This window comes from Delphinus delphis, chromosome 2 (genome assembly GCF_949987515.2).
Source record: "Delphinus delphis chromosome 2, mDelDel1.2, whole genome shotgun sequence".
NCBI lineage: Eukaryota > Metazoa > Chordata > Mammalia > Artiodactyla > Delphinidae > Delphinus > Delphinus delphis.
In genome coordinates this window covers 2,852,364-2,861,761 of record NC_082684.1, presented here as the reverse complement: position 1 = coordinate 2,861,761, position 9,398 = coordinate 2,852,364, and the positions used below count along the sequence as shown (strand labels likewise).

Here is a 9,398-nt window from a genome sequence, read left to right as displayed (position 1 = left end):
TCTTTTATACAGAAAAATTTTTTGACAAAATTCATCGCCCTTTCAATGATAAAACACTCAACAAATAGGAATAGAAGGAAACTGCCTCAACATAATAAAAGTCATATATGAAAAACCTACAGCAAACATCATACTCTATGGTGAAAGACTGGAAGCTTTTCCTCTGAGATCAGGAATAAGGCAAGGATGCCTACTTTCACCACTTCTATTCAACACAGAACTGAAAGTTCTAGCCAGAACAATTAGGCAAGAAAAATAAATAAAAGCCTTCCAAATTGGAAAGGAAGAAGTAAAATTATCTCTATTTGCAGATGAAATGATCTTATATGTAGAAAATCCTAAAGACACCACACACACACACACTCACACACACACACAAAGCTGTTAGAACTAATAAATGAATTCAGTAAAGTAGCAGGATACAAAGTAAAATGCAAAAATCATTTGCATTTCTATATGTGAACAATGAACAATATGAAAAGGAATTTTTAAAAAATTCACAATAGCAACAAAAAGAATAAAATACTTAAGGATTAACCTAACCTAGGAGGTGGAAAGACTTGTACAATGTAAACTATAAAACACTGCTGAAAGAAATTAAAGAAGAAACAAATAAATGGAAACGCATCCCATGCTCAGGGATTGGAAGACTTAATATTGTCAGATATCGGTACTACCCAAAGCAATCTACAGCTTCAATGCAATCCCTAGAAAGTCCCGAATTCTGCAAACTAATGACATTATTTGCAGAAGTGGAAAAACCCATTCTAAAATTCACATGGAGTCTCCAGGGACCCCAAATAGCCAAAATAATCTTGAAAAAGAACAAAACTGAGAACTCACATGTCCTGATTTCAAAGCTTCCTACAAAGCTATAGTAATATAAACAGTGGCTTTGGCCTAAAGACTGACATAGGTCAATGGAGTAAAATGGAGAGCCCAGACATAAGCCCTCACATACACGGTCAAATGAATTTTTTTTTTTTTTTTTTTTTTTTTGCGGTACGCGGGCCTCTCACTGTTGTGGCCTCTCCCGTTGCGGAGCACAGGCTCCGGATGCGCAGACTCAGCGGCCATGGCTCACGGGCCCAGCCGCTCTGCGGCATGTGGGATCTTCCCGGACCGGGGCACGAACCCGTGTTCCCTGCATCGGCAGGCGGACTCTCAACTACTGTGCCACCTGGGAAGTCCCTGGTCAAATGATTTTTGACAAGGGTGCCAAGACCATTCAATAAGGAAAGGACAGTCTTTTCAACAAATGGTGCTCAGAAAACTGGATACCCACATGCAAAAGAATGAAATTGTACCCTTTCCTAACACCATTTACAAAAATTAACTAAAAACGGATCAAGACCCCAAATGATAGACCAAAGACTATAAAACTCTTCGAAGAAAACACAGGTCAAAACCTTCACAGTATTGGATTTGGCAATGATTTCTTGGCATATCACCAAAGGCATAGGTAATAAAATTAAAAATAGACAAGTTAGACTTCATTAGAATTTTAAAGTTTGTTCATCAAAAGACACTATCCACAGAGTAAAAATGCCACCCACAGAATGGGAGAAAATATTTGCAAACCATATATCTGATAAGAGATTAATATCCAGAATACGTAAGGAACTTCTAAACCTCAAAAATAATAGTAATTTTAAAAAAAAAACCCACACTATCTAGTTCAAAAATGGGCAAGGCTTGAACAGACATTTCTCCAAAGAAGATATATAAACAAGCACATGAAAAGATGCTCAGTATCACTAATCATTAGTGATAAGGCAAATCAGAACTACAATGAGATACCAGCCTCATACCCATTAGGGTGGCTACTATCAAAAAACCAGAAAACAGCAAGTGATGGTGAGGATGTAGAGAAATTGGAACCCGTGTGCACTGTTGGTGGGAATGTGAAAAATATTGGATTGGCCAAAAAGATCATTTGGGTTTTCTGTACCATCTTATGGAAAAACCAGAATGAACTTTTTGACCAACCTAAGAGTACAGCTGCTGGAGAAAACATATGGCGGTCCTCAAAAAATTTTAAAAAGAATACCCTATGATTCTTTATTCTACTTCTGGGTATATACTCAAAAGTGAGAGGAGGAACTCAAAGAGATATCTGTACACCCATGTTCATAGCAGCATTATGCACAATAGCTAGAACATGGAAGCAACCCAAGTGTCCATGGATGGACGAATGGATAAGCACAATGTGGTACATCCATACGATGCAATTAAAATAGAATTAAATGAGTTCCACTGAACTAAAATGGGATTAATTATTCAGTCTTAAAAAGGAAGGCAATTCTGACACGTACTACAACATGGATGAACCTTGAGGACATCACGCTAGATGAAACAAGCCAGTCCCAAAAAGACAAATATTGTATGATTCCACGTAGAGGAAGCACTTAGTGTATTCAAAACCATAAAGGCAGAAAGTGTAATGGTGGCTGCAGGGGGCTGGTGGGGGGAGGGAACGGGGAGTTATTATTTGTCGTTATGAAGTTTCAGTTTCACAGGATGAAAAGCATTACGGGCGTGGGTGGTGATGATGTCTGCACGATGATGAGAACATATGTATTTAACGCCACTGTAACTTTAAACACTTAGGACGGTAAGTTTCATGTTATGTGTACTTTACCACACACACAAACTACACAGATACCTTGTAGAATGCATGTATGGCATGTGTATAAACTGTTGGCATACAATCTCATCGTTAGGGATCCAGTAAATGACCTACCTGTGCACAATCTGAGTTTGGCAGGCAGGTGAAGATCAAAGTATCCTGGGCATTACTGAAAAAGCTTACATGGAGAATGTGGCTTTCACTTCAGGCTCTGGGCTGTCCAACACTGAGCACCACTGCTGGACACACAGACCCCCTTGGATGTGAGCAGCTGTGCTTCCCCGGGCAGATCTCCCCCTTGGAGACAGAAGGAGACCAAGTGGGACAAGTGTAACAAATAAAAGACAGAGAAAGCCTTAATAACACCACCCAACTGCCAGCCAGCCGGGTAAATGCTTCCTCCCTCTCCTGCGGTGAGGGGTGGGGAAGGGCAAGAGGGACAAAGGTCAGGGTCATGACTCTCCTGATGGTCCCCAAAGAGTGAAGAGGCATGCACACCACCCAATGCTCTGCACACACACTTCCCCTTAACATCATATCTGGGGGTAATTACTGTATCAGAACCAAGAGAACTTCCTCATTCTTCTTTATGGCCACATAGTACTCCATTGTCTGGGTGCACTGCAATTATTTCCCCGGTGTCTGCGGATGGACATTTAGGGAGTTTCCAACATTTTGCTACTACAATGGAAGTGTCTAGCTGGTCCTTGCGTCATTTTGCATGGATGTTGATAAGATTCATTCCTAGAAGCAGGATGGCTGGTTCAGTTTGTGCATTTGTCACCTTGACCGATATTGTCAAATGGCCCTCCACAGGGGGTGTGACAATTACACTGCAAAAGCAGCGAGCAGGAGGGCTAGTGGCCATCAGCCTCGCCACTGGAAAAGGGGAGCTGATCTAACTAGGAAAGCGGGTCTGTCCCTGCCTGGGGGGTGGTGAGCAGCGAGGGCGAGGAGAGGGCTTACAAAGGGCGTGAGAAACTTTTGGTGATGATGGATGTTTTAATCGTGATCGCTGTGATAGTTTCATGAGTATATATACATATGAAAATTTACTAAACTGGATACTTTAAATATGTGCAGTTTATTACATGTCAATTACATTTTAATAAAGCCCTTAAAAAATTTTTTTTTAATTTTTGGCCGTGCCACGTGGCACATGGGACCTTAGTTCCCTGACCGCACCCCCTGCAGTGGTAGCACTGGAAGTACAGTCTTAACCACTGGACCACCAGGGAAGTCCCCAGCCCTTTTTTTAAAGCATGAAAACATGTTAATTGTGTGTGTGTGTGTGTGTGTGTGTGTGTGTCCTATCAGATTGTCCGAAAATAAACAAGTTAATTGCCTCCAGTTCTGGCAAAATTGTGAGGAAACTGGCTCCCTGTTGGTAGAAGAATGAATTGGCCTAAGTCTTTTTGGAATTAATTATTGCAGTATCCATTAAAAAGCGTTTCTATTCTTTGCTGAAGAGAAATTATATGTGCTCCTTATTCAGCTGTTATTAATTAAGATCCTATTCATTTATTTCTCTTTTTGGCTCAGTAAAATGGAGCTCCACACATCTGTTTCTTGCTTCTAAGGCCAGCTAATGAACTTCCAGAACCTGGCCTTAAAAACGAAAGACTACATAGTTAACAAAATGAAGCCGCTAGTTAAAGATGTCTCCTTTCCCCTGAAATCATGGAGGGAAAGATATCATTCTGAATTATAAAACTTGATGGAAGAATTTGATTTGATAAGGTGTTGAACTCAGACCACTTACTCTGTACAAATCTTGTCTTCTGGTACAAAACTGGGACTTGTCTGAACATTTATACTGTTACCAACTTCTCATTTCTGTTACAATGCATCTGTTATTTAAACAGAAGGGTCTTAAAACGTTTTTCTAAGATTTTAGAATTTGTTGCCATGACTCATGAGAACAACTTCCAGTAGAAACCTGAACTCTGCTTACCGGTCTTACTTGGTAACCATGTGTAATCACATTTCTGGATTCCTAAACAGTATAAGTACCTAAGAGGTTTCTCGGACAAACAGTAGACAGTTTGCCTCTCTGCTAGATTTCTCTTTTTTATTTTATACATTTATTTATTTTTGGCTGCGTTGGGTCTTCGTTGCTGTGCTCGGGCTTTTCTCTAATTGTGGCGAGTGAGGGCTACTCTTCGTTGCGGTGCACGGGTTTCTCATTGCGGTGGCTTCTCTTGTTGCAGAGCACAGGCCCTAAGCGTGCAGGCTTCAGTAGTTGTGGCACGTGGGATCAGTAGTTGTGGTTCGCGGGCTCTAGAGCGCAGGCTCAGTAGTTGGGGCGCACGGGCTTAGTTGCTCCATGGCATGTGGGATCTTCCCGGACCAGGGTCGACTCCGTGTCCCCTGCACTGGCAGGTGGATTCTTAACCACTGTGTCACCAGGGAAGTCCTCTGCTAGATTTCTTATCTTAAAAAAGAGATGAAGAGTCTTATCTCACCTTAAACAAGATCTCTGAGGTAACAATCTTACTTCTAGGGAACGTATGCATCCGAAATAAATGGACATGTGTTGTTATGTATACAAGGATCCTTGCTGTAGGAGAAACTGGAAAATCCCAAATATCCAGCAAGAGGGAAAGAGGAAATAATTACACTACATGACAACGTGGTCATTTCAAAAAATGAGCCGTCCAGTGGTTAGGACTCTGAGCTTCAACTGCTGGGGGTCTGGATTTGATCCCTGGTCAGGGAACTAAGATCCCGCATGCCGCAAAATGAGCCAGGTCCACTTTCACTCATTGGAGAAAATGTCCGTGACATGACATTAAGTGAAAAACGCAAACTTGCAGTAGAGTATCTATGGCAGGGTCGCTGCGTGAATATAGATGTGTTTGCACGCCTGGGGAGGGGAGAGAGGAACAGACAGGCTGAGGGTGGAGGGGTCCCGTCCATTCTGTCCTTCACATAGTCCTTTAAAATCTATGGGATGGGGCTTCCCTGGTGGCGCAGTGTTTGAGAGTCCGCCTGCCGATGCAGGGGACACGGGTTCGTGCGCCGGTCCGGGAAGATCCCACATGCTGCGGAGCGGCTGGGCCCGTGAGCCATGGCCACTGGGCCTGCGCGTCCGGAGCCTGTGCCCTGCAACGGGAGAGGCCACAACAGTGAGAGGTCTGCATACTGCAAAAAAATAAATAAATAAAAATAAATAAATAAAATCTATGGGATGGTGGGTGACTTTTCTTTGTTCAGATTTTTTTAATTATTATTTTTTTAAAATATTATTTATGTATTTATTTATTTGGTTGTGCCAGGTCTTAGATGCGGCAGGTGGGCTCCTTAGTTGTGGCAGGCAAACTCTTAGCTGAGGCATGCATGTGGGATCTAGTTCCCTGACCAGGGATCGAATCCAGGCCCCCTGCATTGGGAGCGCAGGGTCTTGCGTCACCAGGGAACTCCCTGTTCAGATTTTTTAAAACAAAATGGTATTTTGTACAAACATGGTGTAGAAAGGAGTTTGTTTAACACGTACCCATGTCTGTAGTGCTTGAGTCTGTTGGAATTATGAATAATTTTAAATTTCTTATTTGATATTTTATTTAGTTTGGACATTTTCTACAGTGAAGTACTTTTGAAACTAGAAAATCGTTTTGTTTTGTTTTTTCTTTTTTTAAGTCTATATAATAGAGCAAAGGATGCCTAGGGTTTTACTTCAAAACAAGACCCGTCACACTGGTATATTATGTGATGGGGCCTGAGTTGCGGCCGGGCTCCTCCCAAAGGGACTGGCCAATCCTTCTGCCAGTTATTCCGTAAAGAGTTGATCCAGGTGGAGGACTGAGGGGCTGGGAGGCTTAGGCCTAGGCTGGGGGGAAGGAGGGCAACATCGTCCCCTCCTGGAGGGCCAGGGCCCACCTAGGGCTTGGCCAAGACCCCAGGGCTGCAGCTTCCTGAAGTGTAGCCAGGAGTGGTGGAGGGGACCCAGTTTGGGGTCCCCAGGACAGGTAGTAAAGTTTTGTCACCCTCGCTGCCTGGTCTGGGCCCTGTGGTGGGCGGTTAAGAGCACCTTGTCTTGGTTTGGGGCAGAGCCACCCCCTGAAGGAGGAACCCATGCTGAGGGCTGCCAAGTACCTGGTGGGCTAGGGGGTCTTTGCCCAGGAAGCTGTCATTGGGGTCACAGGGTGAAAGGAGAGCTGGGTCAAGCTCGGTCAGCAGAGGCGCTCCTGGACCCAGAGGGCGGCTGTTTCTCAGGGGTGGGTGGGCAAAGTCCAGAACCTGGAGGTCAGGAGCTGTGTCGCAGGATAAGCCCTGTCAACACTCCATGCCCCGCAGTTGCCCTGACCTTCACTCTGCTCCCTGTGAGCTAGAGACCCCGGCCCACTCTGTGCAGGAGCCCTTGGGCCCTTCCCCAGCCTGAGCAGGGGCACACGAGTCCCACTTTAGCTGGGAGGGGCCCTGCCTCAGCTCGCCCCAGCCCTATGGGGGGAAGGGGGCAGTTCTGCCGGCTGCCTCTGCCTGCCAAGTCTTTCCCCTGAGTGCAGTCAGCATCCCAGTCTGTACTACGTTATCAATAGGTGAAATCTGGGAGGCCAGGAGAGGAAGGGGAACTCTTGTTTTTTCCAAGGAGATCCAAGGACTGTTTCAGAATTGTTTAGCAAGGGCTGAGCTGGCTAGTGAACTTCTAGATAGACTTAAAGAGGAAGCAGTGTTGGGATTGCCAAGGACACAGGGCACTCTGAGCTGGAAGGAGAGAAGCCAGGCGGACTGAGAGAGGTGTCCCCAGAGAGAGGGGGCTGCATGGTGGGGGCCAGCCCCTCCCCTTTGCACTGAGAGGAGGGGAGTCAGTGGGCAGGGGACAAAGAACAGGCTGGGTCACCCACGGGGACACCGTGAAGAGTGGACACCGGGGGGGAGCTCGGCTGGGCCCCCCTTTGGTTGTTTCCTCCCTGTGCCTTCCCCGCGAGGCTTAGGAGGGAACTGACGATCCAGCACTCTCCCCGCTGGCCAGTGGCAACAGCCTCTAAGTCCCAGGGCGTCGTTACTCTGAGTCCCCCTTCCAGATCACCACAATGACATCTGTCAGCCCTACGCCCACTCTGTTCCCATGACTTACCCCTCAGATGCCTGGCCCTGGGGATCAGGGCACAAGGTCCGTGCTGTCCAGCCTTTCCTGTGTCCCATATGCTGCCCAGGGGCAGATGGCAGCCCTGGGTCCTCCAAAGGCCAATGATCCCAATGACATCCCTGAAAAGGTGGGCCAGCCTTGGGGCAGGGCAGCTCCCGGGAGGGGGGCCCCAGCCAGGGAGTGGCCCCGGGGACTGACCTGGATGCTGTACGGCAATCAACGGGAACCAGGACTGGAAGGAAAGGGAGGGGGGTGTTGGGAACCCCCTCGTGCAGAGGAACCTTTGGAGAGAGCAGCGTTCCCTCGGGGAGAGGACACCAGCCCATCTCGGCTTTGCAGGAGGCTCTCTGGGGATTGCAGACTCCGGCCTGATGCCCTGATCTGGAAGCTCTGGGCAGACGCGCTGCTTCTCTTCCACCGAGCTGGCTGCGCCCCCTCGTGGTGGCAACTCGGGATGGACCGCTCCCGACCACATCCCTTCTCAGGCCCTTTGCCGGCCGCCTGGGTTACTCCTTGTTCTGACTCCCTGAGTGGGGAAACAATGACAGAAAGAAAAGACCACAGCTTTAAATATTTTATCCAATAAAAATTTCAAAATGAAAGTAAATACGTGAAGTACGGCTTAGCCTAGGTTTTCTAGAAAACAGCCTGAGGCAAAGATGAAGTTGGCACGATGCTTTTTCAGGGGAGATGCAAACCAGGGAGCAAGGAGGGGAGACAGAGAAAGGCTAGCAGAGTGCGGCCCAGTGTGAAGTGATGCATCGCCACGCTGGTACCATTTCACAGCGAGCCCAAAGGGGCGAGCAGATGCTTGGCAGGTGAGTTCGCTTGGCCCGTGGGACTTCTTTGGATAGACTGGGAGGGGGAATTTCCTCAGCACTTCCTGAGACGGAAGAGGGGAGGAAATGTGTCTGCCTAGATGCCTTCAGTTTTCCATTGGCCAAAGTTTGCCCTACGAGGAGGTCACTTTCTCACCCTTCTACGTTACCTCATTTGGCCCTTCAGTGGGCAGTCAGGGTGCAGATCCTGCAGCGTGGGATGTGGGGCTTCATCCAGAGGAGGGAAGGGAAGGCCAGCATTGCAGATGTGTGTAAAGTAGGTCGGATAACGTCGTGGCAACCAAGGAGAGGCGTCCAGCGTCCGCAGAGCACAGGGCTATTCTGTCCCAGGTGCCAGGACAACCTGGGCGCTGAGTCAGTTGGGAGTAGAAACAGCTGGGGAGGAACAAGCCACAGGGAGGTTCAGGAGGTGGGCAGCACTGAGGGGACCTGGGGGACGCGTAACACTTGTGTCCATTACTGTCTTCCCCTTGCCGCCCTGGATCTATTATTTTCCTTGCATGTTATAATGCGGGGGCTCACTTTTCCCCCTTTTTCAATGAAAACAAGATGGTGTCATTCCAATCAGTTGCAGAGCCCCTCTCAAGGTGATGGCCAGCAGCTGTCTCTTGGAAGCCTGAAGATGAGCCGTCCCAGGGAATCCCCAAGCTCCCGACAATCTCTTCCCTGTGTCCCCATCGTGTAGGAGCTTCTCGTGGTGATAGGATCTGGTACCGTTTTGTCCTTGGTCCACTGGCCTGCAGAGTCAATGACAATTTGTGGAAACTTTGCCAGTAATAACGAGTAGCCAAGTGGTAATTAGCAAAACCTGCCGTGTCCCCGGTTTCAGTGTTCTCTCCTG

At 47.1% G+C, this 9,398-nt stretch overlaps 1 long non-coding RNA gene across 1 annotated transcript; it reads right to left on the bottom strand.

Annotated features, from left to right (window-relative positions):
• Window positions 1-4,692: 4,692 nt before the first annotated feature.
• On the bottom strand, window positions 4,693-8,926 carry LOC132419310 (uncharacterized). Its single transcript, XR_009518170.1, has 3 exons — window positions 8,707-8,926; window positions 7,917-8,244; window positions 4,693-5,063 (listed from the first exon to the last, which is right to left on the bottom strand). It is a non-coding gene; the product is annotated as an uncharacterized lncRNA (long non-coding RNA).
• Window positions 8,927-9,398: the final 472 nt, after the last annotated feature.